This window comes from Anser cygnoides, chromosome 8 (assembly GCF_040182565.1).
Source record: "Anser cygnoides isolate HZ-2024a breed goose chromosome 8, Taihu_goose_T2T_genome, whole genome shotgun sequence".
NCBI classification, from domain to species: Eukaryota; Metazoa; Chordata; class Aves; order Anseriformes; family Anatidae; genus Anser; species Anser cygnoides.
The window spans coordinates 15,388,597-15,402,500 of NC_089880.1; the positions used below are offsets into that span (position 1 = coordinate 15,388,597).

The 13,904-nt window shown below is 38.4% G+C and overlaps 1 long non-coding RNA gene across 1 annotated transcript in view; it reads left to right on the forward strand.

The window, feature by feature from the left end:
* Positions 1 to 2,333: 2,333 nt before the first annotated feature.
* Positions 2,334 to 13,904, forward strand: part of LOC136791332 (uncharacterized) — a 14,557-nt gene continuing 2,986 nt past the window's right edge. The window contains exon 1 of the long non-coding RNA XR_010833090.1: positions 2,334 to 3,613. This is a non-coding gene — a long non-coding RNA (uncharacterized lncRNA). The remainder of the gene's footprint in view (positions 3,614 to 13,904) is intronic.

Genomic DNA, 13,904 nt, shown 5'->3' on the forward strand with positions numbered 1-13,904 from the left:
TAAATCCAAGCAAAATAGTTTCTAAACTAGTCAACAGTTGAGAAATCTAAAGGGGATATTTGATGTCTCGGAAAATGGGATCCAGATTTTCAAGAAAGTTCAGCTCCCTTTTATGGTACTAGCATGCAGTTAATTTCTTTAAAAATAAAAATAAATGTAAATAAAGAAAATAATAAGATTTTTTTTTTTTTGCATTAACTGAGATTTCCGTAAATTGTTTTGAAACTGACTGTAGAGGTTCCGCACCTATGTGTTTTCATTGATGTGTGGGAGATGGGAGATTGCTTGAATACAAACTGAAGGAATGTGCAGGTAGAGGGAAAAAGAAAAAACAAACAAAAAAAAAGGAGTGGAATTTGTTCCCTTAAGTAGCTAAATGGTGTCAGTTGGAAAAAAAAAAAAAAAATCTGTCAGAATTTTTTAGGTCTAGGGAATTAGGGAATTTAATTGTTTTTATGAGACACTGTTTATTTCCAACATATTTCTTTAAAAAAAAAAAAAAAAGGCCATATTAGGAAAATTTCAAGACAAATTTCACATTGGACTTTTCCCTTTTTTTTCTTTTTTTTCTTTTTTTTTTTTTTCATGGCAGGACATACAGCACCACACTGCAACCACCAGAACAACTCAAATACATCCTGATGATCTGAAAACGGCCTACATGTAGTTGTAGCCAAATACTAAAAACTTAGATGGATGTAGCCAAATCTTAAACAAGTAGATTTGGATAATGTAACATCAAGTTTTGTGCTTCAGATGGATATGTGAAATCATTTTTAACTTCTAGAAGACAGAGGTACATAAGAAGAGCAAATGGAACTTTGCTGTAACTGATAAAAAATTCAATCGTCAAATCAAATGCTTTTGGTCCTCTAAGAGTATAAAAACAAGAGGAGCCTGAATTTTTAAGCATCTTTCTATTAAAATAGACTGAATATCAAAGTCTAACAAGAAAAGAGGTTTTCCAAACTATTAAGGTTATGAAGTAGATTCTTCAAAGTCTAAAATTATACAAGGGAATATATTGCAAAACTAAAATTTTCAAGAGAGATTTCAATGTGCATAAAAACTTGTGCTTAAAGATAGCTTTTTTAAACAAATTATTTTTTTCTTCAAACACGGTCACTTGAAAAAGTATATATCAGATCATGTCAAGTTTAGTAAAAGAAAAGATTACAGCAACTAAATGTTTCAAAACAAAACAATATCATGTAAATTTCAGGTTTTAGTCAATGGATGTTCTAACTAAATGTTTTCTCATTTTAATATTTTTTTCTGTCTGTTTGTTTTGATTTTATTGCACTTCTTTCTGTAAAAATATGGGGGTTTGTTTGGATTGGCTCTGTTAGTGTTTCTTGTTTGTTTGTTTTGCTTTTTTTTTTTTAAGATGGGAAAAGCAGTAGTGCATTTAGGTACTTTGTAATCAGATAATTTCATGATATTGGAGAAATATTAAAGTTATCTTTTCTGACTTTTTATATGTAATAAGAATAAATTGTACTTCAACAAGTAACTCATTTTTTTTAGAGCACACATTGTCAGAGATACGTCAACATTATTGTTTTCATCAGTAAAATTAAATTTACTCTATAATGGAACTGCTGAAATTCAAATCCTACATTCTCAACTTTATTCAGATTTGTTTTCATTTTACTGAAATAGTTGTTTCCTATTTGAGTTGAGATGAGATTGTTTCACTCATCTCTCAGTTTCTCTCTTCACTCAGAAAACATTTGGAAGAAAAAAGAGGGGAGAGGGCTGCTGGGGGTAACCCAGGAATTAATCATCTTTAAAGCAAGCTAACAGACTTTGAGTTGAAGGTCTGTCTGTAGAGTGATATTCTATTCAGTGTGGTCAGCTACAGTATATAAGCATTCTTAATATTGTGATAGTGTAGGCCAACAAAACATATACCTATCAGTATTGACTCCATGGCATCAGCTTCACAGTATCACATACTTTACAACTGTAAATGTGGAGGACTAACATATTTTTATATGTAGTGATAAGTAGTAGCAATGCTCCACAAAGTGTGTTGTTAATGAATGTTTAAGAGAGTTTTATATTCAGTTGCAGCAATTCCATGTAAATTTTCTTCAAACACAAACACTAAATCACATTAAATGCACACTAGGGCTCATTTATGCCAGAGAGAACTTGTGTGTGTGTTTGTGTGTCCTATATAGTGAATAAAAGGAGGATTTAAATGAAAATATGAAATATTTAGTCTTGTCACTCATTTTAAAAAATATTTTTAAGTTCACTTCACATTGAGGAAAAAACTAATACTCTTGAGTTTTTATCCTTTTTTAACTATCTTATAAAGGCTTTAATGTTGCATTCTTTTACATTTACAAAGTCAATTAACTGGCTTTAATAACTCAGTCAAGTGACATATTAAATGTCATACTATCTTTTTTTATAGCTTAGCCAGATTGTGTTACAAAAGAGAGAGCAAATTACACCTGCCAATTTTCTACACTTGTCAAAATGATTTTTTGCTTAGAACTTGAGGACCTCATTGGAAGTTGTTGGGAAGTTGTTGGGGCTCCTGAGGACAGAGGTGATTGTTGCCAGCAGAAAAGAACTAGGCAAAGACAATTACAGGAGGTCTTAACTCCTCCTGGAGAAACTCTGGCTAGGTGTGGTTGCTGTTAACGAGCTCTCCTGGTAGTCCCCTGGTCAGAAGGAGGTGGGGCCACTGATCCAGGTGGCCTTTAGATTGGGTGGGTCAAGCATCCTATGAGTGAGTGCTAGGAGAAGGCCTGTATAAGAGTCATGTCTAGCACACAGCTCCTAAAACACAGGGAACAGAGGCAGCAGTTTGTGCAGGAGGATGCAAGAGGGTGCCTTTGTTTCCAATCCCAGTAGTGAATGCTTCCTCAGATATGGTCATGATGTGCTGCAGAGCTTATTCCCCAGTAGGTGTTGGAGTTACTGCATCAATTATGTAGGAGGTCTTGACCCAGACAGACCCTCTAACAGCAGATGCAGCTCTTCCGATCTTGGGCTGCAAGGAGTGCTTGGGGCCTCTTTGGGAGACCTGGTCTGACAGTCTTCTCTTCTGTAGAAGGTGTGCTGTTGTTCATGAGCTGTGTTGTCAGGTAAGGGAGGTCAACAAGACCAGTTCATCAGATTGTGAAGCGTCCAAGGTGAGTAAGGGATAGGCAGGGTGTTCATGGAGAAAGTACAGTAGTAGAGTTTTCAGAAGGCTCTGCACTGCATCATAGCACTGTAGAAGAGTGCTGGAAGCTACTCACTTCTCACAGGAAGAGACTCTTATTTCTCCTGAAGCCAGAAGGAATATGGGTGGACCATTCAGTGTATAAGAAATTGTCTTCAAGGCTGCACCTAGACAGTGGTGGTTCTTAATCTATGTCCAGGTGGAGGCCAGTGATGAGTGGTGTCCCTCAGGGGTCTGTCCTGGGACTGGTACTGTTTGCTATCTTCATCGATGACATAGACAATGAGATCATGTGCACCATCAGCAAGTTTGCTGATGACACAAAACTGGGAGGAGTGGCTAATACCTCAGAGGGCTGTACTGCCTTTCAGAGGGACCTGGACAGGCTGGAGAGTTGGGTGGTGAGGAGCTTCATGAAGTTCAGCAAAGGTAAGTGCAGGATCGTTCACATAGGGAGGAATAACTCCATGCACCAGTACAGGTTGGGGGCTGACCTGCTGGATAGCAGCTCTGTGGAGAAGGTTAACCTGGTGGACAACAGGTTAACCTTGAACCGGCATTGTGTCCTTGTGGCAAAGAAGAACAACTGTGTCCTGGGGTGCATCAATAGAGGAGTGGCCAGCAGGTTGACGGAGGTTATTGTCCCCTTCTACTCTGCCCTTGCAAGGCCCCACTTGGAGGCATCCCATCCAGGTCTGGGGTACCCAGCACAAGAAGGATGTGTGTGTCTGTTAAAGTGGGTCCAGAGGAGGGCCAAGAGATGATCAGAGGGCTGCAGTACCTCTCCTATGAAGAAAGGCTGAGACAGCTAGCAATGTTCAGCCTGAAGAAGAGAAGACTGACAGGAGATCTTATCAATGTGCATAAATATCTGAAGGGAGAGTGGGGCCAGATTCTTTTCAGTGATGCCCAGCAATGGGGCAAGAGGCACGAGAGGGCACAAACTGAAACTCAGGAAGTTCCATCTCACTATCAGAAAGCACTTCTTTACTTTGAGGGTGACAGAGCACTGGAACGGGTTGCTCCTTGGAGTCTCCTCTGGAGATGTTCAAAACCTGCCTGGATGCGATCCTGTGCAACATGCTCTAAGTGAGCCTGCTTGGGAGGGGGGATGGAATAGATGATTTCCAGAGGTCTCTTCCAACCTCAACTGTTCTGTGATTATGTCATTCATATCATTATTATCACAGTATTATCTGATTATTTTCATTATTGTCAGTCATTTGCTTATTAACAGCATGTTCCACATTAACAGTTAAATCTTACATGTCATCATCATCAGTAGGTATACCAAAGGCTTACTTTTGGAATTTCACATTCTAAAATGTCTCTGCGTATGCATGGAGTTGATACTATGCAGTTGGTGTTGGTGGCTGAGGTCCTTGTTGGCTCTTATTGTTGGTGGTCAAGGTGCTCAGGCTGGAGAGTGCTTTGGTGAGAAATGTTGGAAATGGGATTATCTTTTTCTTTCTCTGTTATTTTTATTTGGGCTTAGTATTTTTATGTTAATTGCCCCCCTCACAAATGGGAGAGTCGCATCTTCTTCTGATGTTACCTTCCTTGTTTGTTTTTTTTGTTTGTTTTTTGTTTTAGTTTGTCATCTCTTGTGTAACCCTGGGAGTGCCTGTTTGTAATCCCTTGTACCTAACTGATGTGACAATTTTTTGTCGTTGGATGCTTTTTACATGCAACTACATACATCTTTCTTTGTTCCTTTTGTGGTTACATTACTCACACGTGTATGTTAAATACTTACTCATTATGTCCGTCTATGCCATCACATTGCTACAAAATGCTTGTTTGTACTTGAGTTCAAGTCAAGCTAATATTAGTGTTATCCTCATCAGTGTTCTTATAATTTAGTCAGAGTTTGAGTATGTTTAAACAAATATCAAAGTAAAACAAACATTTTAAAAGGAAATATGAACTCCAGTTTCTCAAAACCGGAAGCAATGTATATTTGGTATGTAATAATCTACATAAAATCAATGAATTTTGCAGTCGAAAGCACAAAGTTGTCTGTGTTTTAATGCCACTATTTATATATTCTATCTCTCTTGGGACTTCTGTCCACCTAATAGTCTTTTTCAAGGTAGAACTTATTGAATAGAAACATGCTTTCCATGAGGCTTGTTTTATGTAGCATGAAAACAGTGCAGTCCAGTAATGTGTCCCAGCAGATCTGGGAACATATCAGTCCTTCTGTTAATGGCTATTCTGTACAGATGTTACCCCTAATAGGACCAGAGTTATGCATTGACAGATGCAATTTCTAAAATAAAAATATGCTGGATTTCATGTTTGCAAGCAACTACATAAAAGTGCATATCTTTTTTTTCTTGTGTTATAAATATTATAAAATATAAGTAATAAAGATTGAGACAGATTAGAATAGTAGTTAATCAGTGTACAATATATCCTATTTAAATAGGACCTATCTTAGCATTATTTGGCATATAGTTTCTACTCGTTTCCTTGAAAATTTTTCTGAAGAGTCAATTTTTCTTTAGGATCTATGAGATCAGCAAATTGTATATGTTGAAGAAATAGATACAAGACCAATCCACTCTCAACAGCAAGCATAAAGCAAGCATTGAGTAGTTATGGAGACATAATCTGATAACCTTTGAAATTTTGGACTTGAAAAAATCCAGAGGGGGGAAAAAAGTCCTAAAATTTAGTATTAAATTTTATGCCAATGTGAGGCTGATTTATGCTACTTTGTTCTTTTTCAGTGTTTTCCTTCAACAGAGGTTAGTCTCTGTACCCTCATTTTGATGATGAAAAATAATGAGGCATAGAGAAATAGAATTGACTTGTCTAAACCCATCTAGCAGGTGCAGGTGGGTTTGGAGGCCAAGTTCATAAGGTCCAGTGCTACCAATTTATTGCATCCAAGTTAGGGAATGGGCTGCTTGAATTCCCACAAGTTTCTTACACCTATAGTTTTTCTCAGGACAAAAGAAACAAACCTTGCATGCAAAGCAAAGAATTTATTCCTGCTCTAAAGTCAAATAAGAGAATTGTCACTAGTACAGTTACAGTGATGCTAAAACTTACTGGTCAAATTGTATGTACGATCATGTATAATGATCATGTATACACAGACTTCTTAACTTTCTCCTGGTGTTATGCTTGCTCTTTCTCTGCTACTCTGGGTCCTAGTCTCAATGGCTTCAGATTGGGGCTGGGCTGGAGAGCATTATGGTCAGTTGTTATCACTCTGAGATCCTTGCCAAGAGAAAGTTGGTGTTGATAGCTGCTTCTTCCTATTTGCAGTAGTAATGTTTGAGATGATTTTTGTGTTGGTCTTTACATATTCTTACAATCTCTAACATGCTTTTATAGTTTTGGTAACTTTTCCTTATTTAAGTGCAGGTCCATGTTATATCTGAATTTAATCTATAGAGAGTTTTAGCCGGCTCCAAAGGCTGAAATTGTTTGAATACAGTGAGTATCACACCACACAATTCTTTTAAAGTCAGGTAAAGAAAAACAAGGCAATGGTGACCTGGTGATTAGACAATTCTTGTTACAGACAAACAAGCTCAAACAAGTCTCCAGGAAGGCCTAGACAAGCTCAGAATCCTTCCTGTATCGCTGGCTTATCAACAATAAGTCTGTGTCCTGTTATAAGACACTACAATACCATGTTTACTGGCCTATATAGCTACCATGAGTCCCAGGTCTGTGGAGTTCACTTAAGAAGCCAAAGATGATATTTTGCTTAATTTATCTGGGGTAAAACTGGAAAGTAGGTCAACACAGGCTGTTAATGCAACATGATGAGTAAAGACCTGTAGAGACAGGATAAGAGAGTATTGTCACTATTATTGCTTAAAAGGTTTTAGAGTCCATGCAGTAAGCAAGCATCTTGTAAGATCTATGTCACTTATGAAAGGCATAATGACAATTTATAGTCCAGTGTCATTCTTATTTTGGACAAAAAATCATAAATTATAAGTTTACAATTACAAGTCAATGATGTGGTCCTAGGTTTCCATGGTACATTCTATGGCATCTACAATGTTCACAGAACTCTCACAATTTTACTGTTTTTGTTGTTTTGTTTTTTTTGTTTTTTTTTGTTTGTTTTTTTTGTTTTTTGTTTTTTTTGGCTAAGAATATTATATTTCATCTAAGTCATTTCTGAAGACCTAAATTCCATATTTACTTCATACCTTATATATGACTCCTGGTTTTAAGTAAAAAAGTGTTGTTTAACCACAGTGTGATCTTATGCCATTTTATTTTCTTTTGTATCAGTGTATGATGATGACATTCATAGAAATCATAAATATAAGGTCTCTGATTAGATAATTGCCTGAATAATTCATAGTCAGGAAAAACAATTTTCTGATATTTCAGACCAAAATATTTTTTCATTTGGGGAAAAATATCTTCTCAAGCATTCTGAAAAGACTTCTAATTTCATTTGTCTGAAATATACAAACACATAGACAGTTCATATTGCAAATGATGCATTAAATATATTTACAGTAAACACAAATTTGTTAAGCATATTCACAATCTATCCATTTCTTAACATAGAGGACAATGCCCCCACCCTTCCTTCCCTGACCATCTTTCCTGTAAAGATTGTAGCCCTCCATTCCAATGTTCCTGGTGTGTGATTCATCCCACCACGTTTCCATGATAGCAATTAGATCAGTTTTCTAGTTACGCTGTGGCTTCCAACTCCCCCTGCCTATTTTCAATGCTGCATGCATTGGTGTAGAGGCACTTCAGCTGGGCTACTAGCCACGCTGTCTTTTTAGAGGAGTCCTTCCTAATTCCTATGGGATGATTCACAGGTGTTTCCCTGCTGTTTAAAGTACGGCATTAAGGGTTTTTTTGAGTCACTTACAGGTACATCCCTTTCCCCCACTGAATCTAGTTTAAAGGCCTGCTAATGAGTCTCTTATTATTCCTCTTTGATTGAAATATATGTCATTATATCTGCAGGGTTGCACTGGACAGTCAGAGTTAGAGCACATTCAGAGCATACACATACAATTACCTTTAAGGAGTTGGAAGGCTTTATTTGGTAAATTTGTTCTGAATTCTAATCCTTTTTCTGCAATAGATCAATAGTTATCTCTGCTAAATGGAGAGTTAAACAATACCCTCAATAGTTAAAGAGTGACACTGCATGAATGACATAGTTTCCAATGACATCTTAGAATGTTTTCAATGAACACTTCAGATCACTTTACTCAGATGTCTTATTTTCCAGATGGTTCAAATAAAGTATTTGATAGAATTTGTTAGCAATCAGAATGTTCCATTTCTCTTCTCCTCTATATTTTGGGCAATTGTTTTATGTCAGGTAATACTTACTTGAATCATCCAACAATTGCACCAAGACAGGACAAAATTGTAGTGGTGACTCCACAAGTTTTAGTGGCTGGGTAGATGAAAAGTCATTTCATGCTGAATGTTCAGATCAGGGAGAAAATGGTGCAGAGAGAAAACATGAAGAAAATGAAAGAAAAGCTAGAGCTGAGCAACAGCTCCTTTGTGTGTTTTACATTCATACGAAGGTTGCATTTTTTTCTTTCTCCTGCTGCCTTTTAGCAGTTTTCTGATGCTAATCCTAATTTTTTTCTCATCTTTTGTTAATTATCTGACAGCTATAGCTTTGCTCATTAGTTTTCAGAAATCATGCTGTAAACCCAGTGCATTTCAGTAAAAATGCATAAATATTTCAGTCATCACCAGTACACACTCATTTGATTCATCTGAGAATGCACTTTGAGAAAGAGTCATTTTTCATATCTGCCCTTTTGACCTTTTAAGGATCTACAATAACATTAGTGATTTCAAAATTTAATAGGATTTCTATTTTCTTACTGATCTCTGTTTTGACAAAATAATCCCATAAAGGACCTTTCATATATTTTAACAGGCAAATGTAGGCAATTCAGTGCAGACATGCTCTTCAAACGACCATGCAACTTTCAGATGCTTTTGGGAATCCTTCAGACTGGAAAGGCATAAGAAAAGGCCTCCTTGAAGACACAATTGTTTTTGTTGTTGTTGTTTTCATGTGGCTTCTACTGAAGAAAAAAAGAAATGAAACTGATCTTTTCATCCTATTCCGGAATTACCTTTTCTTTCTAATTCAATTTTGAAATGGCTACATTTAATATAGTCAGTATTTAGAAGAGGTAGCTTAATCTTCAAGTCTGAAAAATGCATAGCTTAGCACTGGCTGAACTGTAAAACTTGGATGGCCCAGCAGACAATTGCACTGGGAGGTCTTATGATAACAAGCAAAAGCTGATCTTCTGTTTAGTGCAGTTACTTCGTATTAACTTTTAATACTGATGGAATGCGTAAAAAGAAAATAGCCTAAAGCGTACAAAAGCAATGTCAATAAAATATTATTTCTGTTATATTCCTCACCATAGAATTTTATTTTTTACAAAAATTCTTCCTGAAATCCCTGTGTTTTAAATCTTGTATATCCAAAGCACACATTTTTCCATTCAGGGCTATTTACCCCTTCTCCCAGTTTTTCACCAGTTCTATGAAATTTTAATAGGAGTCTCCATATGAAGATCTTAGTTTAATGATCTTGGAGGTCAAACAATATTAGTCTGTTACCTTGAAACAGTGTTTTTTGTTTTTCGATTTTTTCTTGTTCGTTTTTGTTTGTTTGTGCTTTTTGTTTTGTTTTGTTTTGTTTGTTTTGTTTTAAATATACAGCACCACTGGGATTGGTATTCTTTCCAGTGCTGCTAATTAAAATTGCATGTATTTTGAGAATACCCAGAAAAAGGTTCTATTAGCTGGGCTTATTAATTTACCATTAATCAAAGGCTAAAAAAAATCCTTAATTTATATTTATCAAGGCTTCAGATTAAGAAAAGATGGCAGTCATGTTTGCCGAAATTCTTGTTAATGCTTCCATCTTAAGTAAGCAGAGTAGAGTAAATGCCATATGGATGAAATCCAGTTTCTTCTCATTATTAGAGTTCTTGGCTGGTTATTATGTAAACAACGTAATAAATACACATAATATGAATCACCCTGGCTTAGTCATTTGGCCAGACAGTAAAAGGACTATAGTAGTTTATATAGTTCTCACAGCTGTTGCTAAGTGAATTGGCAAAATCATGGTGCTTAACCTCCAGCAGCCTGTCATACAGAATCACAGCAATAAAACTTTAACCTTACGCATGAAAACATAGTGTGTTGACTAGATTTTCTGCTGGGCTATCTGGCTGCAAGGAGGGAAGCTACAGCTGCAAGGTAATTACATACATCTGATGAAAAATTTTGTAGCCCTCCACCTCTTCAAAGGAAGGCTCACTCCAAAAACAGCTGGTCATATCTGCCCTTGATCTTCCAGCTACCACAGGAGGTAGATATATCAAAGCAGCGACATTTTTGTTCCCCAGGCACGGCATCAGTTTTTTTCAAAGTCCACTGAGGTCAGTAGAAACACTAATTTTAAGCATTCAGCAGGCTTTAAACACATTTTTTATGAAAAATCTAATTAAGCTTATATACTTACCATAATGTAAAAGAGCCTCTGTTCATAATAATGAGTTATAATTAGGGTAGTTGCAATATTTAAATTATTATTTGGATTATTAGCTGGCAGTCAGGAGGAAAGGCAAGAGCAAAAATTTTTGCTCTTTTTGCTTTTTTGCTCTTTTTGAGATTGTGGGACATCATTTTTTGTGTCTGAAAAAGACTTAGGGATTTTAGAATACTTGTGTGGACTAATCAAAGCAATCAGTAAATAAATTTGACTTCTAATATATACTCTCCCCAAAAAAATGAAAGTTAAAATTATTTATAAAACTTCTTGAAGAAGAAGAAATGTCAAAATCGGGTATACCAAAATTAAACAAAATGTTCAACTCTTTTTAACTTATGCCTCTCTGAAGAACAGCTTTGATAAACCATTTGCCAAAAAAAAAAATGCTGAATCACTAAGAAATTTGCTGTTATATTTTAACAGACAACAATTTCTCCTCAAACCACCATGGATCATAGCATAAGAATTTCTGCTTTAATGAGCAAAGCAATGTCCACCTGAATGAGAGAAGGGACTGTCAAAGCAAGGGAAGGCTTTACATCTACATGGGCAGATACAGCAGAACTGAAATTCCCTTGCCTGAAAAAATATCACATATCTCAGATTGCACTTGTGGATTTCTCTCTTACATAGTTGTTTTCCAACACAGTTCTGTTCCTACTGTTGCAGAAACAAATCTCCTTTCCTTTTCTTTACCCGACAGCCTCTCTTGAGTAGGATATTCTTTACTCTTCTAGAGGATATAAGGGATTTACCTGAATGTTTCAGTCTTTCCTTCTTAATATAGGATATAGAGGCCACTTAGAAAATTGAAAGGAGAAATTCTTAGTTGTTTTAGTTTATTTAGCCCTTTGGTCTTTGTTCAGGGTGGCCTGATTCTGTGCAAAAATATGAAATTAAAGATAGACAACCTTGAGAGACATTTTTCCCACTCAGGAATATGTTCCCTGTATGTTGTTTGTGGTCTTACGATCCCTATGAATGGCCGAGTCCATTCCTCCTCACAATCCCCATCATAAATGACAGGGAAGAGCTGAAGCAGCGCAAAGGTCAGCTGAAGGTATGGTGAAGATACATTGTAATCCACCCAGTGGGAGAAAGAATGGTATTTTGTTTTTTATAACTCATATCAACAGTTGCAGAGTTTATTGCCAATGGTGAAACTCCAGGGCACAATAATGCTTGGCTGCACAGTTTTAAAACAGAAAGTGTGCCCGTGACGACAGCCCATGGCCAAACAGCCTGAAATTCCCTCACCAGCACTCACGGAAGGGAGGGGGTCCAATAACACAAGAGGATGGAAGCTGGCAAGGATAAGGACCAGCAGGAAGAAGAGCCTTTCTCCAAAACCGCTTCATTCCTCTGCAGATGGAAAAGGAAATACTCATGGCAGGGTGTGGAGCTGGGTAAGACAGCCCAGTCTGCTCCCTGCATAACAGCCAGTCCAACTAAGAAAAGGCGATGGGTGGTAGTAGGAGGAGACTCCCTTCTGAGAGGTACAGAGGCACCCATCTGCCGACCTGATCCGCTCTTGAGGGAAGTCTGCTGCTTGCTGGGGGCTCTTGTCAAGGCCTAAGGACTATTATTTCCTGCTGCTGTTTTACACAGACACCAGATGATCAGACCAGTTATCCTTGGGGTACTCAGCCTCCAGACCTAGAGATCTGGGACGTGGGAGCAGAATACACCCCCCACAATTCAAGTGGAAACTGTTATAGACCTGCTGCTCCACCTGGACGGTCACAAGTCCATGGGGCCAAATGGGATCCACCCAACGGTGCTGAGGGAGCTGGCAGATGTGATTGTCAAGCTATTTTCCATCATCTATCAGCAGTCATGGTCAACCGAAGAGGTCCTAGATAACTGGAGAATTGCTACTGTGACACCCATCTATAAGAAGGGTCATAAGGAGGATCCAGGACATTAAAGGCCTGTCAGACTGACCTCAGTGCCAGGGAAGATTATAAAACAGGATATCTTGAGTGCAATCACACAATATATGCAGGACAACCAGAAGATGAGGCCCAGCCAAAATGGGTTCATGAAAGGTAGGTCCTGCATGACCAACCTCATCTCATTCTATGACCAGGTGACCCACCTGATGGATGAGGGAAAGGCTGTTGACATAGTCTGCCTAGATTTCAGCAAAGCCTTTGACACAGTCTGCCACAGTATTTTCCTGGAGAAGCTGGCAGCCCATGGCTTGGACAGGTATACTCTTTCCTGGGTTAAAAACTGGCTGGATGGCCGGGCCCAGACAGTAGTGGTGAACAGAGTGAAATCCAGCTGGCGACCTGTCACCAGTGGTGTTCTACAGGGGTGGTTGTTAGGGCTCATCCTCTTTAATATCTTTATTGATGATTTGGATTAGGGAATTGAGTGCACCCTCAGTAAGTTTGCAGACGACACCAAGCTGGGGGGAAGTGTCGATCTGCTGGAGGGTAGGAAGGCCCTGCAGAGGGACCTGGACAGGTTGGGTCCATGGGCAGAGGCCAATGGGAACAAAACCAGGTGCTCGGTCCTGCACTTTGACCACAACAACCCCATGCAATGCTTGGGGCAGAGTGGCTGGAAAGCTGTGCAGAGGAAAAGGATCTGGGGATGTTAATCAATCCTTACCTGAACATGAGCCTGTAGCGTGCCCAGGTGGACAAGAAGGCCAACAGCATCCTGGCTTGTATCAGGAATAGTGTAGCCAGCAGGATCAGGGAGGTGATCGTCCCCCTCTACTCTGCTCTGGTGAGGCCGCACCTCGAGTGCTGTGTTCAGCTTTGGGACCCTCAATATAAGAAAGACATCGAGGCCCTGGAGCGTGTACAGAGAAGGGCCACAAAGCTAGTGGAAGATCTGGAATACAAGTCCTGTGAGGAGCGGCTGAGGGAACTGGTGGGTTTTTTTTTGTTCGTTTGTTTGTTTTTTTGAGTCTGGAGAAGAGGAGGCTCAGGGGAGACCTTATTCTACCTGAAAGGAAGTTGTGGGGAGCTGGGGGTTGGCCTCTTCTCACAGTTAACTAGCAATAGGACAAGAGGGAATGGCCTCAAGTTGCACCAGGGAAGGTTCAGGTTGGAAATTTCGGGAAATTTCTTCTGCAAAAGAGTGTTCAGGTATTAGAATGGGTTGCCCAGGAGGGTGGTGGAGTCACTGTGCCTGGGGGTGTTTGAGGAAAGG